Here is a 20,767-nt window from a genome sequence, read left to right on the forward strand (position 1 = left end):
TTCTGACAAGCTCTCAGCATGACGCTGAGACCGTACAGGACCCCTGGATCCTACAAGTAGTATCCCAGGGGTACAGATTGGAATGTCGAGACGTTTCCCCTGCGCAGGCTCCTGAAGTCTGCTTTACCAAGGTCTCCCTCCGACAAGGAGGCAGTATGGGAAACAATTCACGAGCTGTATTCCCAGCAGGTGATAATTAAATTACCCCTCCTACAACAAGAAAAGGGGTATTATTCCACACTATATTGTGGTACTGAAGCCAGAAGGCTAGGTGAGACCTATTCTAAATCTAAAAAAATTTGAACACTTACAAAGGTTCAAATCAAGATGGAGTCACTCAGAGCAGTGATAACGAACCGGGAAGAAGGGGACTATATGGTGTCCCGAGACATCAGGGATGCTTACCTCCATGTCCCAAATTTGCCCTTATCACTAAGGGTACCTCAGGTTCGTGGTACAGAACTGTCACTATCAGTTTCAGACGCTGCCGTTTGGATTGTCCACGGCACCCCGGGTCTTTACCAAGGTAATGGCCGAAATGATGGTTCTTCTTCGAAGAAAAGGCGTCTTAATTATCCCTTACTTGGACGATCTCCTGATAAGGGCAAAGTCCAGGGAACAGTTGGAGGTCGGAGTAGCACTATCTCGGATACTGTTACAACAGCAGGGGTGGATTCTAAATATTCCAAAATCGCAGCTGAACCCGACAACAAGTCTCCTGTGCTTAGGGATGATTCTGGACACAGTCCAGAAAAAGGTGTTTCTCCCGGAAGAGAAAGCCAGGGAGTTATCCGAGCTAGTCAGGAACCTCCTAAAATCAGTGCATCATTGCACAAGGGCCATGGTAAAAAAATGGTGACTTCCTTCGAAGCAATTCCAGTCGGCAGATTTCATGCAAGAACTTTTCAGTGGGATCTGCTGGACAAATGGTCCGGATCGCATCTTCAGATGCATCAGCGGATAACCCTATATCCAAGGACAAGGGTGTCTCTCCTGTGGTGGTTACAGAGTGCTCATCTTCTAGAGGGCCGCAGATTCGGCATTCAGTTTTGGATGTTGGTGACCACGGAGGCCAGCCCGAGAGGCTGGGGAGCAGTCACACAAGGAAAAAATTTCCAGGGAGTGTGATCAAGTCTGGAGACTTTTCTCCACATAAATATAGCTAAGGGTAAATTTATAATGCTCTAAGCTTAGCAAGACCTCTGCTTCAAGGTCAGCCGGTATTGATCCAGTGGGATAAAACATCACGGCAGTCGCCCACGTAAATAGACAGGGCGGCACAAGAAGCAGGAGGGCAGTGGCAAAAACTGCAAGGACTTTTCGCTGGGCGGAAAATCATGTGATAACACTGTCAGCAGTGTTTCATTCCGGGAATGGAAACTGGGAAGCAGACTTCCTCAGTAGGCACGACCTCCACCCGGCAGAGTGGGAACTTCATGGGGAAGTTTTCCACATGATTGTAAACCGTTGGGAATTACCAAAGGTGGACATGATGGCGTCCCGTCTGAACAAAAAACGGGACAGGTATTGCGCCAGGTTAAGAGACCCTCAGGCAATAGCTGTGGACGTTCTGGTAACACCGTGGGTGTACCAGTCGGTGTATGTGTTCCATCCTCTGCTTTTCATACCTAAGGTACTGAGAATTATAAGACGTAGAGGAGTAAGAACTATACTCATGGCTCCGGATTGGCCAAGAAGGACTTGGTACCCGGAACTTCAAGAGATGCTCACAGAGGACTTATGGCCTCTGCCGCTAAGAAGGGACTTGTTTCAGCAAGTACCATGTCTGTTCCAAGACTTACCGCAGCTGCGTTTGACGGCATGGCGGTGGAACGCCGGATCCTAAGGGAAAAGGCATTCAGGAAGAGGTCATTCCTACCCTGGTCAAAGCCAGAAAGGAGGTGACCGCACAACATTATCACCACATGTGGCGAAAATATGTTGCGTGGTGTGAGGCCAGGAAGGCCCCACGAAGAAATTTCAACTCTGTCGATTCCTGCATTTCCTGCAAACAGGAGTGTCTATGGGCCTCAAATTGGGGTCCATTAAGGTTCAAATTTCGGCCCTGTCGATTTTTCTTCCAGAAAGAATTGGCTTCAGTTCCTGAAGTCCAGAAGTTTGTCAAGGGAGTATTGCATATACAACCCCCTTTTGTGCCTCCAGTGGCACTGTGGGATCTCAACGTAGTTCTGGGATTCCTCAAAACACATTGGTTTAAAACCAGTCAAATCTGTGGATTTGAAGCATCTCACATGAAAAGTGAACATGCTCTTGGACCTGGCCTGGACCAGGCGAGTGTCAAATTGGTGGTTTTTTTCTCAAAAAAGCCCATATCTGTTTGTCCATTCGGACAGGGCAGAGCTGCGGACTCGTCCCCAGTTCTCTCCCTAAGGTGGTGTCAGTGTTTCACCTGAACCAGCTTATTGTGGTGTCTTGCGCCTACTAGGGACTTGGAGGACTCCAAGTTGCTAGATGTGGTCAGGGCCCTGAAAATATAGGTTCCAGGACGGCTGGAGTCAGGAAAACTGACTTGCTGTTATCCTGTATGCACCCAACAAACTGGGTGCTCTTGCTTCTAAGCAGACTTTTGCTAGTTGGATGTGTAATACAATTCAGCTTGCACATTCTGTGGCAGGCCTGCCACAGCCAAAATATGTAAATGCCCATTCCACAAGGAAGGTGGGCTCATCTTGGGCGGCTGCCCGAGGGGTCTCGGCTTTACAACTTTGCCGAGCGGCTATTTAGTCAGGGGCAAACACGTTTGTAAAATCCTACAAATTTGATAACCTGGCTAAGGAGGACCTGGAGTTCTCTCATTCGGTGCTGCAGAGTCATCCGCACTCTCCCGCCCGTTTGGGAGCTTTGGTATAATCCCCATGGTCCTTTCAGGAACCCCAGCATCCACTAGGACGATAGAGAAAATAAGAATTTACTTACCGATAATTCTATTTCTCGGAGTCCGTAGTGGATGCTGGGCGCCCATCCCAAGTGCGGATTATCTGCATTACTTGTACATAGTTACAAAAATCGGGTTATTATTGTTGTGAGCCATCTTTTCAGAGGCTCCGCTGTTATCATACTGTTAACTGGGTTCAGATCACAGGTTGTACAGTGTGATTGGTGTGGCTGGTATGAGTCTTACCCGGGATTCATAAATCCTTCCTTATTGTGTACGCTCGTCCGGGCACAGTATCCTAACTGAGGCTTGGAGGAGGGTCATAGGGGGAGGAGCCAGTGCACACCACCTGATCCTAAAGCTTTACTTTTTGTGCCCTGTCTCCTGCGGAGCCGCTATTCCCCATGGTCCTTTCAGGAACCCCAGCATCCACTACGGACTCCGAGAAATAGAATTATCGGTAAGTAAATTCTTATTTTCTCGTAGTCCGTAGTGGATGCTGGGAACTCCGTAAGGACCATGGGGAATAGCGGGCTCCGAAGGAGGCTGGGCACTCTAGAAAGATTTCAGACTACCTGGTGTGCACTGGCTCCTCCCACTATGACCCTCCTCCAAGCCTCAGTTAGGATACTGTGCCCGGACGAGCGTACACAATAAGGAAGGATTTTGAATCCCGGGTAAGACTCATACCAGCCACACCAATCACACCGTACAACTCGTGATATGAAACCCAGTTAACAGTATGAAACAACTGAGCCTCTCAACAGATGGCTCAACAATAACCCGATTTAGTTAACAATAACTATGTACAAGTATTGCTGATAAACCGCACTTGGGATGGGCGCCCAGCATCCACTACGGACTACGAGAAATAGAATTACCGGTGAGTAAATTCTTATTTTCTCTGACGTCCTAGTGGATGCTGGGAACTCCGTAAGGACCATGGGGATTATACCAAAGCTCCCAAACGGGCGGGAGAGTGCGGATGACTCTGCAACACCGAATGAGAGAACTCCAGGTCCTCCTCAGCCAGGGTATCAAATTTATAGAATTTTGCAAACGTGTTTGCCCCTGACCAAGTAGCAGCTCGGCAAAGTTGTAAAGCCGAGACCCCTCGGGCAGCCGCCCAAGATGAGCCCACCTTCCTTGTGGAATGGGCATTGACAGATTTTGGCTGTGGCAGGCCTGCCACAGAATGTACAAGTTGAATTGTACTACAAATCCAACGAGCAATAGTCTGCTTAGAAGCAGGAGCACCCAGCTTGTTGGGTGCATATAGGATAAACAGCGAGTCAGATTTTCTGACTCCAGCCGTCCTGGAAACATATATTTTCAGGGCCCTGACCACGTCTAACAACTTGGAGTCCTCCAAGTCCCTAGTGGCCGCAGGCACCACAATAGGCTGGTTCAAATGAAACGCTGACACCACCTTAGGGAGAAACTGGGGACGAGTCCTCAATTCTGCCCTATCCATATGGAAAATCAGATAAGGGCTTTTATAAGACAAAGCCGCCAATTCTGATACTCGCCTGGCAGAAGCCAAGGCCAATAACATGACCACCTTCCACGTGAGATATTTCAGATCCACGGTTTTTAGTGGTTCAAACCAATGTGATTTTAAGAAACTCAACACCACGTTGAGATCCCAAGGTGCCACAGGAGGCACATATGGGGGCTGAATATGCAGCACTCCCTTTACAAATGTCTGAACTTCAGGTACTGAAGCTAGTTCTTTCTGAAAGAAAATCGATAGAGCCGAGATCTGTACCTTAATGGAACCCAGTTTTAGGCCCATATTCACTCCTGCTTGCAGGAAATGCAGAAATCGACCTAGTTGAAATTCCTCAGTTGGGGCCTTTTCGGCCTCACACCATGCAACATATTTCCGCCATATGCGGTGATAATGATTTGCTGTAACCTCTTTCCTGGCTTTAATAAGCGTAGGAATGACTTCCTCCGGAATGCCCTTTTCTTTCAGGATCCGGCGTTCAACCGCCATGCCGTCAAACGCAGCCGCGGTAAGTCTTGGAACAGACAGGGCCCCTGCTGTAGCAGGTCTTGTCTTAGCGGCAGAGGCCACGGGTCCTCTGAGATCATCTCTTGAAGTTCCGGGTACCATGTTCTTCTTGGCCAATCCGGAACCACGAGAATTGTGTTTACTCCTCGCTTTCTTATTATTCTCAATACCTTTGGTATGAGAGGCAGCGGAGGGAACACATAAACTGACTGGTACACCCACGGTGTCACCAGAGCGTCCACAGCTATCGCTTGAGGGTCTCTTGACCTGGCGCAATACCTCTCTAGTTTTTTGTTTAGGCGGGACGCCATCATGTCCACCTGTGGACGACCCCACTGATGTACAATCATTTGGAAGACTTCTGGATGAAGTCCCCACTCTCCCGGGTGGAGGTCGTGTCTGCTGAGGAAGTCTGCTTCCCAGTTGTCCACTCCCGGAATGAACACTGCTGACAGTGCTAGTACATGATTTTCCGCCCATCGGAGAATTCTTGTGGCTTCTGTCATTGCCATCCTGCTTCTTGTGCCGCCCTGTCGATTCACATGGGCGACTGCCGTGATGTTGTCTGACTGGATCAGCACCGGCTGGTGTAGGAGCAGGGATTTTGCTTGACTTAGGGCATTGTAGATGGCCCTTAGTTCCAGAATATTTATGTGAAGGGAAGTCTCCTGACTTGTCCATAGTCCTTGGAAGTTTCTTCCCTTTGTGACTGCCCCCCAGCCTCGCAGGCTGGCATCCGTGGTCACCAGGACCCAGTCCTGAATGCCGAATCTGCGACCCTCCAGAAGATGAGCACTCTGCAGCCACCACAGAAGAGACACCCTGGTTCTTGCAGACAGGGTTATCAAGCGATGCATCTGAAGATGCGATCCGGACCACTTGTCCAACAGGTCCCACTGAAAGATTCTGGCATGGAACCTGCTGAATGGAATTGCTTCGTAAGAAGCTACCATCTTTCCCAAGACCCGCGTGCAGTGATGCACCGATACCTGTTTTGGTTGCAGGAGGTCTCTGACTAGAGAAGACAACTCCCTGGCTTTCTCCTCCGGGAGAAACACTTTTTTCCGGACTATGTCCAGAATCATCCCCAGGAACAGTAGACGTGTCGTCGGGACCAGCTGTGACTTTTGGATATTCAGAATCCAGCCGTGCTGGTTCAGCACTTCCTGAGATAGTGCTACTCCCACCAACAACTGTTCTTTGGACCGTGCCTTTATTAGGAGATCGTCCAAGTACGGGATAATTAAAACTCCCTTTCTTCGAAGGAGTATCATCATTTCCGCCATAACCTTGGTAAATACCCTTGGTGCCGTGGAGAGTCCAAACGGCAGCGTCTGGAATTGGTAATGGCAATCCTGTACCACAAATCTGAGGTACTCCTGGTGAGGATGGTAAATGGGGACATGCAGGTAAGCATCCTTGATGTCCAGGGAAACCATGTAATCCCCCTCGTCCAGGCTTGCAATAACCGCCCTGAGCGATTCCATCTTGAACTTGAATTTTTTTATGTACATGTTCAAGGATTTCAAATTTAAAATGGGTCTCACCGAACCGTCCGGCTTCGGTACCACAAATAGTGTGGAATAGTAACCCCGGCCTTGTTGAAGTAGGGGTACCTTGATTATCACCTGCTGGGAATACAGCTTGTGAATTGCCGCTAGCACCGCCTCCCTGTCTGAGGGAGCAATCGGCAAGGCAGATTTTAGGAACCGGTGGGGTGGAGCCGCCTCGAATTCCAGCATGTATCCCTGAGATACTACTTGAAGGATCCAGGGATCCACCTGTGAGCGAGCCCACTGACCGCTGAAATTTCTGAGGCGGGCCCCCACCGTACCTGGCTCCACCTGTGGAGCCCCACCGTCATGCGGCGGACTTGGAAGAGGAAGCGGGGGAGGACTTTTGTTCCTGGGAACCTGCTGTCTGTTGCAGCCTTTTTCCCCTACCTCTGCCTCTAGACAGAAAAGACCCTCCTTTTCCACGCTTGCTTTTCTGGGTCCGAAAGGACTGAACCTGATAAAATGGCGCCTTCTTAGGCTGTGAGGGAACATGGGGTAAAAATGCTGACTTCCCAGACGTTGCTGTGGAAACTAGGTCGCAGAGACCATCCCCAAATAATTCCTCCCCTTTATAAGGCAAAACTTCCATGTGCCTCTTGGAATCTGCATCTCCCGTCCACTGACGAGTCCATAAGCATCTCCTAGCAGAGATAGACAATGCACTTACTTTAGATGCCAGCCGGCAAATTTCCCTCTGTGCATCTCTCATATATAAGACTGAATCTTTTATATGGTCAATCGTTAGCAGAATAGTGTCTCTGTCTAGTGTGTCAATATTTTCTGACAGTTTTTCTGACCATGCAGCGGCAGCACTGCACATCCAAGCTGACGCAATAGCTGGTCTAAGTATAATGCCTGAGTGTGTGTATACAGACTTCAGGATTGCCTCCTGCTTTCTATCAGCAGGTTCCTTAAGGGCGGCCGTATCCTGAGAGGGTAGTGCCGCCTTTTTTGACAAACGTGTGAGCGCTTTATCCACCCTAGGTGGTGTTTCCCAACGTGACCTATCCTCTGGCGGGAAAGGGAACGCCATTAGTACCTTCTTAGGAATTACAAATTTTTTATCAGGGAAAAGCCACGCTTCTTCACACACTTCATTTAGTTCATCTGATGGGGGAAAAACTACGGGTAGTTTTTTCTCCCCAAACATAATACCCTTTTTTGTGGTACCTGGATGTAAATCAGAAATGTTTAACACCTCTTTCATTGCCTCAATCATGCAGTGAATGGCCCTGACAGGCATTAGGTTTGACTCATCGTCGTCGACACTGTTATCAGTATCCGTGTCGACATCCGGGTCTGCAAACTGAGGTAGCGGGCGTTTTAGAGCCCCTGACGACCCCTGGGGCACCTGGACAGGCACGAGCTGAGATCCCGGCTGTCCCACATTTGGCATGTCGGCAAATTTCTTATGTAAAGAATCTATACGTGCATTCATTTCTTTCCATAAGTTCATCCACTCGGGTGTCTGCCCCGCAGGGGGTGACGTCCCTTCAAAATGCATCTGCTCCGCCTCCACCTCATTATCCTCATCAAACATGTCGACACAGCCGTACCGACACACCCCACACACACAGGGAATGCTCAACAGAGGACAGGACCCACAAAAAGCCCTTTGGGGGGACAGAGTGAGAGTATGCCAGCACACACCAGAGCGCTATATATATACAGGGACTAACTGAGTTATGTCCCTAATAGCTGCTTTTCATATAATATATGTATATATACTGCCAAATTTAATGCCCCCCCCTCTCTTTTCCCTCTTACTGTTACTGTATATTGCAGGGAAGAGCCAGGGAGCTTCCTTCCAGCCGAGCTGTGAGGGAAAAATGGCGCCAGTGTGCTGAGGAGATAGGCTCCGCCCCTTTTCCGCGGCCTATTCTCCCGCTTTTTATGGAATTCTGGCAGGGGTATTTACCTCATATATAGCCTCTGGGGTTATATATTGAGGTATTTTAGCCAGCCAAGGTGTTATTATTGCTGCCTCAGGGCGCCCCCCCCCCCCCCCCCAGCGCCCTGCACCCTCAGTGACCGGAGTGTGAAGTGTGAGAGGAGCAATGGCGCACAGCTGCAGTGCTGTGCGCTACCTTGGTGAAGACAGAGTCTTCATGCCGCCGATTTTCCGGACCATCTTCTTGCTTCTGGCTCTGTAAGGGGGACGGCGGCGCGGCTCCGGGACCAAACACCAAGGACTGGGCCTGCGGTCGATCCCTCTGGAGCTAATGGTGTCCAGTAGCCTAAGAAGCCCAATCCGTCTGCAAGCAGGCGAGTTCGCTTCTTCTCCCCTTAGTCCCTCGCTGCAGTGAGCCTGTTGCCAGCAGGTCTCACTGAAAATAAAAAACCTAAGTCTATTCTTTCTAAGAGCTCAGGAGAGCCCCTAGTGTGCATCCAACCTCGGCCGGGCACGAATTCTAACTGGGGCTTGGAGGAGGGTCATAGTGGGAGGAGCCAGTGCACACCAGGTAGTCTGAAATCTTTCTAGAGTGCCCAGCCTCCTTCGGAGCCCGCTATTCCCCATGGTCCTTACGGAGTTCCCAGCATCCACTAGGACGTCAGAGAAAAAAAAACATTTATTATATAGCCCACAGTACCCGGTGGTGAAGTCCAGCAGGGGGATAAGGCTTTGACCTGTAGCTCCTCCCCCAGCCCCATGGCGCCATTTAGAGTAAATGTTCCCGCCCTGGGGCTGCATATCTCTTTCTCTCCCTCACTCCCTGTTAGCGTTTGGGCGCCATTAGGACAAGCTGAGCTGATCCTGGGACTGTTTGGGCAAATCCTCCTCTGTAAAGCCGCCTACATGTCAGCGCTGTGCATTTTACAGCACACTCAAGTATTCTACATGTCTGCTGACAGTGTTGGTTAAGAAAGAGTACGTTTAGTCAGGGTTATATAGTACAAGTACCCTGTGATATACATCTAGTCTTTACTGTGCATTGTTATATCTACTTAGTGTATAACTATACTTAGTACTACTCTGTATTGCTAGTCCAGTGCAGTGTTATTGCATGTCATATAATATCTGCATTGTACAATGTGACTGTGTGTGTGCATATACTGCTGTGTGACCTCCATTTCGTGTGTATCACTCAGATTGCTTTCCCTATATTCTATAAGCTGAGGGGGCTAGGTGCTTTAGGTTTTCATTTTAATATAGGTATTTCACAAGATATACTCCGTGTGTATTTTTCTCTTTGATTTTTAGTCCCCATATACCTCTTGAATTCCCTGTTTGTGCTGTTACATTGCACAGGGGGTTCTTGTCAGGTATTGTGCTGCTGTTATTGTACTGGGTAGCCTTGCATTGAGCTTTCGAATATGTCAGCTACAAAGGGCAATGGTGCTGGGGCTGATCCCACATTGTGTGGTGGTGGTGACGCTGCAGACACATTTGAGGAAAATATAGCAGCTGCGGGTTCAGGTTCTGGGGGTCCCTTGCCCCCCAGTGGGATCGCAGCAACTGGGGTTCAAAATTACCCACCTTGGGCTACCTTCTCCACGCTATTGAATACGCTGGTAACTAGACTAATGCCCCCTATGGGACCTCCTGTGTTGGTAGAACCGCTTATGGTTCCTGCGGTTAACCTGCCATGGGCAGATCAACTGTCCAATCAGTTACAGCAATTGAACCAATCACTGACGACTCAGAAGTCTAACCCTCACCCGCCTAAGACCAAGGGGTTCTCTAAGCGGGCCATTACTTCCTCACAATCCTCCAACGTCCCAGACACCTCGTCTGATGAGGATGGCGTTTATATGGACCCCACAGATTCTGATCCTGACTCTTCTGATGGGGAATCTGTTTCACAGGTGGATGTTCCTGACTTGTTGGAGGCTATCAGGCTTATTTCTCCAAATTACTGATGACCTGGAGCCTGATGCTGCCCCTAAGAAACCGGACAGATTTAAACGTCAGAAGGTGGTTAAACAAGTTTTACCTCATTCTGACCATTTAGTTGACATACGTCAGGAATCCTGGGAAAATCCAGGAAAGAAATTCACGCCTCATAAGAAGATGCTGTCTCGCTATCCCCTCGCTGTGGAGCTAAGTAAAAATTGGGAGACACCCCCGCCAGTGGATTTGCAGGTAGCGTGGATGGTGGTATCCTCAGCTCTGCCAGTAACTACCATCACGTCTCTGAAAGAACCGACAGATAAGCGTGTGGAGGGTTGTTTAAAGGCGATTTACACCCCAGTGGGTGCTGCGCATCGGCCCATCATTGCAGCGACATGGGCTGCAGAGGCGATTGAAGCTTGGGCTCAGGAATTGGAAGCTGAGATGTCTTCCAATGCTTCTGATCATGCTAGACAATGCTTATCGTATATTGTCACAGCTTCTCATTACATTAAAGAGGCGGCTGATGGCGGAATTCTGGCGGCCAAGGCTTCTACTACGTCCACACTGGCTCGCCGGATTCTATGGTTGCGGTCCTGGTCCGTGGCTCTGGACTCTTAAGAAAACACTGGAGGTACTCCCTCTTAAGGGTGACATCCTTTTCGGAGAAGACCTCAACAAGATTGTGGCTGACTTAGCTTCTGCTAAAACAGCTTGTCTACCTAGTACTGCTACTTCAGTACCGAAGGCTAAGAGTACTTCCATTCGCTCCTTTCGTCCTTCAGGGAAAGCAAAGGGTCAAGCGTATCCGAAACAGGCTTGCACTTCCAAACCCAATAAGCCCAAACAGGCCTGGGCTGCCCGTCAGCCTGCTTCAAAGACTGACAAGCCTGCCCCATGACGGGGTGGGCCTCCCTCTGGGGATCCCAGGGTGGGGGGCGGACTTCTAGGGTATACCCAGGCATGGTTGAGGACCACTTCCGATGCCTGGGTATGGGAAGTCTTCACTTGAGGTTACGCCGTATCCTTCAAAAATCGTCCCCTGCATCGATTTTGCCTGACAGACGTCCCTTCGGATCAGGTGAAGACAAAAACTCTTCATTCAGGGGTATAGTCCCTCTTGGACACAGGAGTGGTAGTACGGGTACCTCTGGCTCAGAGAGGCATGGGGTACTATTCACCGCTGTTCCTAGTCCCGAAACTGAATGGGTCCTCCAGGCCCATTCTCAACCTCAAGTCCTTGAACAAATTTGTGAGGGTCTCCAAGTTTCGTTTGGAAACTCTTCGCTCTATTGTTCTGGCATTGGAACCTGGGGATTATATGGGGTCCCTGGAAATACAGGATGCTTACCTGCATATTCCCATTGCAATGTCGCATCAGCAATACCTGAGGTTTGCGGTTGGCAACCTCCATTACCAAATTTGTGCGTTACCTTTTGGTTTGACCACGGCTCTGCGAGTCTTCACCAAGGTTATGGCGGTAATGACGTCTGTACTCCACCGTCAAGGGGTCAGGATCCTACCGTACCTGGATGACTTGTTGATCCTGGCAAATTCCCCAGAAATTCTCCTACGCCATCTGGATCTGACTATCCAGTTTTCTGCGGGCCCACGTGCGGCTCATCAACTGGAAGAAATCTTCCCTGGTACCTGCTCAGAGCATGGTGCGCCTGGGGGTGTTGGACACTCACAACCAGCGGTTCTTATCTCAGGAGAAAGTCCTGAAACTTCAGGAAAGAATTCAATGCTTCCTATCACGTCCGCAAGTGTCGATACATTCGGCAATGCAAGTGCTAGGTCTCATGGTGTCGGCTTTCGACATGGTGGAGTACGCTCAATTCCATTCCCGCACTCTGCAGAAGCTGATTCTTGCCAAGTGGGACGGCCTGCCTCACCGGATCAGGTCTCAAATGATCTCCTTGTCTCCGGTGGTCCGTCTGTCACTGATCTGGTGGCTTCAGGACCAACGATTGAGCAGGGATCGTCACTTCTGGATCTCCAACTGGGTTCTTCTGATGACAAACGCCAGTCTGAGAGGTTGGGGCGCGGTGTTGGAGCCACACTCCCGTCAGCGTCGGTGGACCAAAGAGGAGTCTCTCCTCCCGATAAACATTCTGGATTTGCAGGCGGTGTTCAACTCATTGAACTTGGCCCAGCATTTAATACAGAACAGACCTGTTCAAGTACAGTCAGATAACGCCACCACGGTGGCATACATCAATCATCAAGGCGGCACTCAAAGCCGCATGGCAATGAGGGAAGTATCACGGATTCTTCAGTGGGCGGAACGCCATCTGCTAGCCATATCGGCAGTATTCATTTCCGGGGGTCCTAAACTGGGAAGTGGACTTGCTCAGTCGTCGGGACGTACACGCCGGAGAGTGGAGCCTCCATCCAGAAGTGTTGTAACTCCTCGTGGACAGGTGGGGCTTTCCAGATGTGGACCTGATGGCGTCTCGACACAATCACAAGGTTCCGGTCTTCGGAGCAAGGATAAGAGATCCTCATTCAAACCATGTTGAAGGCCCGGAAACTGGCTTCTGCTCGGATCTACCATAGAGTCTGGAATTCTTACTTTGCTTGGTGTGCATCTAACAATCCTGACGCTTACAAGTTTAGTACGGCCAAACTTTTGGCCTTTCTACAACAGGGCCTAAACTTGGGCCTTCGTCTGGCCTCGATCAAGGTTCATATTTCTGCCTTGTCTGTTTGGTTCCAGAGAAAAATTGCGACTTTACCTGATGTGCATATGTTAACTCAGTGTGTGTTGCAAATGAAACCTCCCTATGTCCCGCCTGTGGCTCCATGGGACTTGTCGGTGGTTTTGGAGGCGTTGCAAGGGTCTCCGTTTGAGCCTTTTGAATCTGCAGACCTTAAGTGGCTTTCTCTTAAGGTATTGTTTCTGCTGGCCATTGCCACTGCTAGACGGGTGTCTGATTTGGGTGCCTTGTCTTGTAGGTTACCATATCTGATTTTTCACCGCGATCGAGCAGTTCTTAGAACACGTCCCGGTTATTTACCTAAGGTGGTGTCTTCTTTCCAACTTAATCAGGAGATTGTGGTTCCAGCCTTTGTCTCTCCTGAATGGTCTTCCAAAGAGCGGTCTTTGGATGTGGTACAGGATCTATGTGAAGAGAACTGCCTCCATCAGGAAGTCGTATTTTCTCTTTGTTCTGTTTTGGTTTTCACAAACATGGCTGGCCTGCTCACAAGCAGACCCTAGCCAGATGGATTAGAATGGTGATTGCACATGCTTATGTACAGGCTCGCCTTCCAGGTCCTGCTACCATAAAGGCCCATTCTACTCTGTCGGTTGGACCTTTTTGGGCGGCCCGCCGTGGTGCGACCCTTGAACAGTTAATAAGTTTCTATGCCTTCGATACTTCCGCCTCCCAGGATGCTTCCTATGGACGCCGGGTTCTCTGTGCCTGCTACAGTGCGTCCCCTCCCATAAGGAACTGCTTTAGGACATCCCCAATGTCCTTCCCTGTGGAGCCCAGTGTACCCGCAGTAGAAACCGAGATTTATGGTAAGAACTTACCATTGTTAAATCTTTCTGCGAGGTACACTGGGCTCCACAGGGCGCCCACTCTGATGCACTTAGCTTCTTTAGGTTGATATGGCATAAGCCGCTGACACTTTCTCTTGTCGTGAGAGTGTGGTGAATGTGGCTAATAACAGTTGTCTCTTTTGCCTGCTACTGCATTGCACTGGTTAACAAAAACTGAGGAGCTGTGCACGGAGGCGGGGTTATAGAGGAGGCGGCGCTATGCATTCTGGGAACAGTCGAAGCTTTTAGCCTGTTGGTGCCTCGGATCAAGATCCTACTCTACACCCCAATGTCATTCTCTGTGGAGCCCAGTGTACCTCGCAGAAAGAGATTTAACAAAGGTAAGTTCTTACCATAAATCTTGTTTTCTATTATGTCCTAGGGGCTACTGGGAATCTATTTAGTACCATGGGATGTAGACAGGTCCACTAGGAGCCATGGGCACTATAGAAGTTTGATTGTCTGGGTGCTGGCTCCTCCCTCTATGCCCCTCCTATGCCCCCTCAGTTTAGAAAATGCGCCCGGAGGGGCTGGTCACGTCTCTGGAAGCTCCTGAAGAGTTTTCTGGGGGGGAGCAACCCCACTAAGGGTTTATGGTCCCTTTCCCCGCTGATAGGACGCTAGCTCCTGAGGGAACTATTCGCAAGCCCCACCACGGCGAGCGTACATTCCCGCAGCCTGCCGCAACCCCTAACAGCCGGAAGAAAGAAGAGTGGGGAGTACTAAGCCGATGTCCTGGTTAGCGGGTCGTCGGCCATTATGACGGCATGAGGGTACGGAGATGCACGGCTTCTACGCGGGGCAGACTGAGTCTCCTGACTAAGTACACTGTTGTGTACACAGTACCAAGATTGTCAACACAGCAATAAAGGGGTCTGTCTCCATTTTATGCACCTAGACACATAAGCCAGTATAAAGAAGAGTGGGAAGACTGCGTGCCATTGAAGGGGTGGGGCTTCACTGTGAGCGGACACCCAGCAGCACACCAGTGCTATTTTCCCTCCAGCAGCTGATACAGACGCTGATTGACAGGGATGCGCAGCTCCTCCGGAAAGCCTCCAGTTTACCTCAGCGGTACCAGGGGGTCATAGCAGGGGGGGGAGCGATTACTAGTGTACTAAGTCCCTAATCTAGGTGCTTAGTCTGCAACCTTGCTAAGCTTGGCATTAGTGATAAGGGCACAGTGTGCTGGTTCCATACTCTCTCTGTCTCTCTGGAAGGGCTCTTTGTGGGTTAATTGTGCTTTTAACCTTTTCCTGTGTGTGTGTGTGCTGTCACTATTGCAGTATGTCAGGCAAGCATTGTGTTTCACGTAAAGCACAGTGTTCCTCTTCTTCAGGGGGTTCACTAGTGTGTACTTAGTGTAGTATCCCTTCCCAGGCTAGTGGGGCAGAACCAGCTAGGCTGGACTCCATTAGGGGAATGATTTCCACCATTTCTACGAAATTATCTTGTAATGAGAAAGAGACGCAAGACTTAAGGCAGTCTATGGATGAGTTTATAAAAAAGGACTCGGTACCCACACTAGTCTCAATCCTCTACCATTTGTCCGCAAAAACTTACCTTGGCCCATATACTGCATTCTGACTCTGATGATGATGGGTCAAAAATGGAGAAAGGTGAGGTAGGGGAGTGTACTCTGTCACATGGTGTAGAGCAGGCATGTCCAAACTGCGGCCCTCAAGCTGTTGTGAAACTACTTTTCTCTGACGTCCTAGTGGATGCTGGGTACTCTGTAAGGACCATGGGGTATAGACGGGCTCCGCAGGAGACTGGGCACTTTTAAAAGAAAGATTAGGTACTATATCTGGTGTGCACTGGCTCCTCCCTCTATGCCCCTCCTCCAGACCTCAGTTAGTATCTGTGCCCGGCCAGAGCTGGATGCACCCTAGGGGCTCTCCTGAGCTTCCTAGAAAAGAAAGTATTTGTTAGGTTTTTTTATTTTCAGTGAGATCTGCTGGCAACAGACTCACTGCTACGTGGGACTGAGGGGAGAGAAGCAAACCTACCTGCTTGCAGCTAGCTTGGGCTTCTAAGGCTACTGGACACCATTAGCTCCAGAGGGATCGAACACAGGCCCAGTCCTCGTTCGTCCGATCCCGGAGCCGCGCCGCCGTCCCCCTTGCAGAGCCAGAAGAACGAAGAGAAGTTGAAAATCGGCGGCTGAAGACTCCGGTCTTCATTAAGGTAGCGCACAGCACTGCAGCTGTACGCCATTGCTCCCTTAGCACACCACACACTCCGGTCACTGATGGGTGCAGGGCGCTGGGGGGGGGGGGGGGGGCGCCCTGGGCAGCAATTAGATTACCTTACTTGGCGAAAAGCACATAATGTAGTCTGATAAACTGTGTATGTGCATTAACCCCCGCCATTAAAGTACATAAAAGGACAGAAGCCCGCCGCTGAGGGGGCCGGGCCTTCTTCCTTAGCACACCGGCGCCATTTTCTCTTCACAGCTCAGCTGGAAGGAAGCTCCCCAGGCTCTCCCCTGCAGTATCCTGGTACACAAAGGGTAAAAAAGAGAGGGGGGGCACATAAATTTAGGCGCAAAACTGTGCATATAAGCTGCTATAGGGGAAAAATCACTCAGTATAGTGTACATCCCTGTATTATATAGCGCTGTGGTGTGTGCTGGCATACTCTCTCTCTGTCTCTCCAAAGGGCCTGGTGGGGGAACTGTCTTCAAATAGAGCATCGCCTGTGTGTGTGGTGTGTCGGTACGCGTGTGTCGACATGTCTGCGGTAAAAGGCTCCTCTAAGGAGGTGATAGAGCGGATAAGTGTGTGGGAGGGTGTCTCCGTCAACAACGCCGACACCTGTTTGGATATGTGTAAGTGCTGAGGTAAAATTATTGCACAAAAGGTTAGGGAACAGACAGGAAATCTACCCTGGTCTGTCCCTATGTCACAGAGTCCTTCAGAGTCTCTCTATGTTCACTATCCAAAATAACAAAGTATCGACACGGAGTTTAACTCCACTGTCGACTACGATAATGCAAAGTTACAGCCAAGAGGGCTAAAAGATATTAAATATATGATTATTGGAATAAAAGATGATTTGCATATCACTGATGACTCATCTGTCCCTGACACGAGAGTACACATGTTAAGGGGAAGAATGCTGAGGTAAATTTCCCTCCTCTCATGAGGAAAAAGAGCGGGAATCTCCAGACAAGAGACGGCAGCTTCCCACAAGAGAATTCTCAGGCTGTATCCTTTCCCCACTAGGGCCAGGATGTGTTTAGAATCTTCCCCTTGGGTGTCCTGTTTGCACTAGCTATTCTCAGGGATCCTGCAGATAGTGTGCACATTCTAGTATACTAGCCAGACCGGCGATTGTGTCGGCATGGGTTTATAGCGCTGTGGCAGCGTGGACAGGTACCTTATCAGCAGGATTGAGACCCTAGTATGCATATAAATATTTTAAGATGCTGTCTTAAGTGATAGATATATAATTATAAAACATGCCCAAAGGGACATGAGTATACTGGGTCCTAGAGACAAAAGCTATGTCGATTTCTGCTTGACGTGTCCTGTAGAACATGCATTGGACAGATGATGCCGACTTAAGAGGCATATGGAAGGCTGTGGATTGTGTGGAGAAAGGTTCTCTGGCCTGGTCTCCACAGCTATAGCTGGTAATTCTGATATTTTGCCTTATATTCCTGCACAGCCTAGAAAAGCACGACATTATTAAATGCAGCTTTTCGAATAAAGAAACAAGAAAGTCTGAGGTGCGTCCTTTCTTGTCAGAGCCGGGGGCAGAGGAAAGAAGCTGTACAACACAGCTAGTCCCCAGGAACAGAAGTCCTCCCCGGCCTCTACAAAAATCCACCGCATGTCGCTGGGGCTCCACAGGTGGAGCTAGGCCCGGTGGGGACACGCCTTCGTAAGTTCAGCCACAAGTGGGTTCACTCCCTGTTAGATCCCTGGGCAATAGAAATTGTATCGCAGGGATACAGGCTGGACTGTGAGAAGATGCCCCCTCACCGAGGACCCGGCGGGCTTCCCCCCAAGAGAGGGAGCCAGTGTTAACTGCAATTCGTAAATTGTATCTTCAACAGGTGGTGGTCAAGGGTCCCCTCCTTCAACAAGAGGGTGTTGTTATTCGACCATGTTATAATCCCGAAACCAGACTGTTCGGTTAGACCCATATTGAATTAAAATCCCTGAACATATACCTGAAAAGGTTCAGGTTCAAGATGGAATCGCTAAGAGCGGTCATTGCAAGCCTGAAATGAATCGGGACATAAGGGATGCATACCTTCATGTCCCCATTTATCCACCTCATCAGGCGTACCTCAGAATTGCGGTACGGGATTGTCATTACCAATTTCACCAAGGTAATGGCGGATATGAGGGTGCTCCTGCGGAAGCAAGGTGTCACTATTATCACATACTTGGATGATCTCCTCATAAAAGCGAGATCAAGAGAGCAGTTGCTGGACAGCGTATCACCTTCTCTGGAAGTGAAACGGCAACACGACTGGATTCTATATATTCCGAAGTCGCAGTTGGTTCCTACAGCTCATCTGCCTCGCCTAGGCATGATCCTAGACACAGGCCAGAAGAGGGTTTATCTCCCGATAGAGAGAGCTCAGGAGCTCATGACACTGGTCAGGAATCTATTGAAAACCAAAACAGGTGTCAGTGCTTCATTGCACTCGAGTCCTGGGAAGGATGATGGCATCATACGAGGCCATCCCCTTCGGCTGGTTCCATGCAAGGACAATGGAACTTACTGGACAAGTGGTCCGGATCACATCTTCAGATGCATCGGTTAATCACCCTATCCCCCAGAGCCAGGGTGTCTCTCCTGTGGTGGCTGCGGAGTGCTCACCTTCTCGAGGGCCGCAGATTCGGCATTCAGGACTGGGTCCTGGTGACCACGGATGCAAGCCTCCGAGGGTGGGGGGCAGTTACACAGGGAAGAAAATTCCAAGGTTTGTGGTCAAGCCAACAGACTTGCCTTCACATCAATATCCTGGAACTAAGGGCCATATACAACGCCCTAAGTCAAGCGGAGTTCCTGCTTCGCGACCAACCGGTTCTGATCCAGTCAGACCGCAGGGGCTCATGTAAACCGCCAGGGCGGCACAAGGAGCTGGGTGGCGAGGGTAGAAGCCACCAGAATTCTTTGCTGGGCGGAGAATCAAGTAAGCGCACTGTCAGCAGTGTTCATTCCGGGAGTGGACACGACCTCCACCCGGGAAAGTGGTGACTTCATCAGGAAGTCTTCACGCAGTTTTGCAAATTGATGTAAACTGCCTCAGGTGGACTACATGGCGTCCCACCTCAATAAAAAGATAAAATAGGTTTTACGCTGGGTCAAGGGTCTCAGGCGATAACTGTGGTCGCACTAGTAACACCGTGGGTGTTCCAGTCGGTCTATATATATTCCCTCCTCTTCCTCTCAGACCCAAGGGCTGAGAATTGTAATAAACGGAGGAGTGTGAACAATATTCTTTGCTCCGGATTGGCCAAGAAGGACTCGGTACCCGGAACTGCAAGAAATGCTCTCCGAGGACCCATGGACTCTGCCTCTCAGTCAGGACATGTTGCAACAGGGACCCTGTCTGATCCAAGACTTACCGCGGCTGCGTTGGACGGCATGGCGGTTGAACGCCGGATCCTAGCGGAAAAGGGCATTCCGGATGCAGTTATTCCTACGCTGATAAAGGCTAGGAAAGACGTGACAGCAAGACTTTTTCACTGTATATGGCGAAAATAGGTTGCTTGGTGTGTGGCCGGGAAGGCCCTACAGAGGAATTCCAGGGGGGTCGATTCCTGCACTTCCTACAGTCAGGAGTGACTATGGGTCTAAAATTAGGATCCATAAAGGCCAAGATTTCGGCCCTATCCCTTTTTCTCTCAAAAAGAACTGGCTTCACTGCCTGAAGTTCGGACGTTGTTACAGGGGTGCTGCATATTCAGCCCCTTTTGTGCCTCCAGTGGCACCTTGGGATCTTAACGTGTGTTGGATTCCTAAAATCCCACTGGTTTGAGCCACTTAAGACCGTGGAGCTAAAATATCTCACGTGGAAAGTGGTCATGCTTTTGGCCTTCGCTTGGACTAGGCGTGTGTCAGAATTGGCGGCTTTGTCATGTAAAAGCCCATATCTGATCTTCCATATGGAAAGGGCAGAATGGAGGACTCGTCCCCAATTTCTCCCTAAGGTGGTATCATCGTTTCATTTGAACCAACCTATTGTGGTGCCTGCGGCTACTAGGGACTTGGAGGATTCCAAGTTGCTGGACGTAGTCCGGGCCCTGAAACTTTATGTTTCCAGGACGGCTAGAGTCAGAAAAACTGACTCGCTATTTATCCTGCATGCACCCAACAAGCTGGGTGCTCCTGCTTCAAAGCAGACTACTGCTCGCTGGATCTGTAGCACGATTCAGCTTGCACATTCTGCGGCTGGACTGCCGCATCCTAAATCAGTAAAAGCCCATTCCACGAGGAAGGTGGGCTCTTCTTGGGCGGCTGCCCGAGGGGTCTCGGCTTTACAACTTTGCCGAGCTGCTACTTGGTCGGGTTCAAACACTTTTGCAAAATTCTACAAGTTTGATACCCTGGCTGAGGAGGACCTTGAGTTTGCTCATTCGGTGCTGCAGAGTCATCCGCACTCTCCCGCCCGTTTGGGAGCTTTGGTATAATCCCCATGGTCCTTACGGAGTCCCCAGCATCCACTAGGACGTCAGAGAAAATAAGAATTTACTCACCGGTAATTCTATTTCTCGTAGTCCGTAGTGGATGCTGGGAGCCCGTCCCAAGTGCGGACTCTCTGCAATACATGTATATAGTTATTGCTTAACTAAAGGGTTATTGTATGAGCCATCTGTTGAGAGAGGCTCAGTTATTGTTCATACTGTTAACTGGGTATAGTTATCACGAGTTGTACGGTGTGATTGGTGTG

Source organism: Pseudophryne corroboree, chromosome 5, assembly GCF_028390025.1.
Source record: "Pseudophryne corroboree isolate aPseCor3 chromosome 5, aPseCor3.hap2, whole genome shotgun sequence".
Classification (NCBI taxonomy): Eukaryota; Metazoa; Chordata; class Amphibia; order Anura; family Myobatrachidae; genus Pseudophryne; species Pseudophryne corroboree.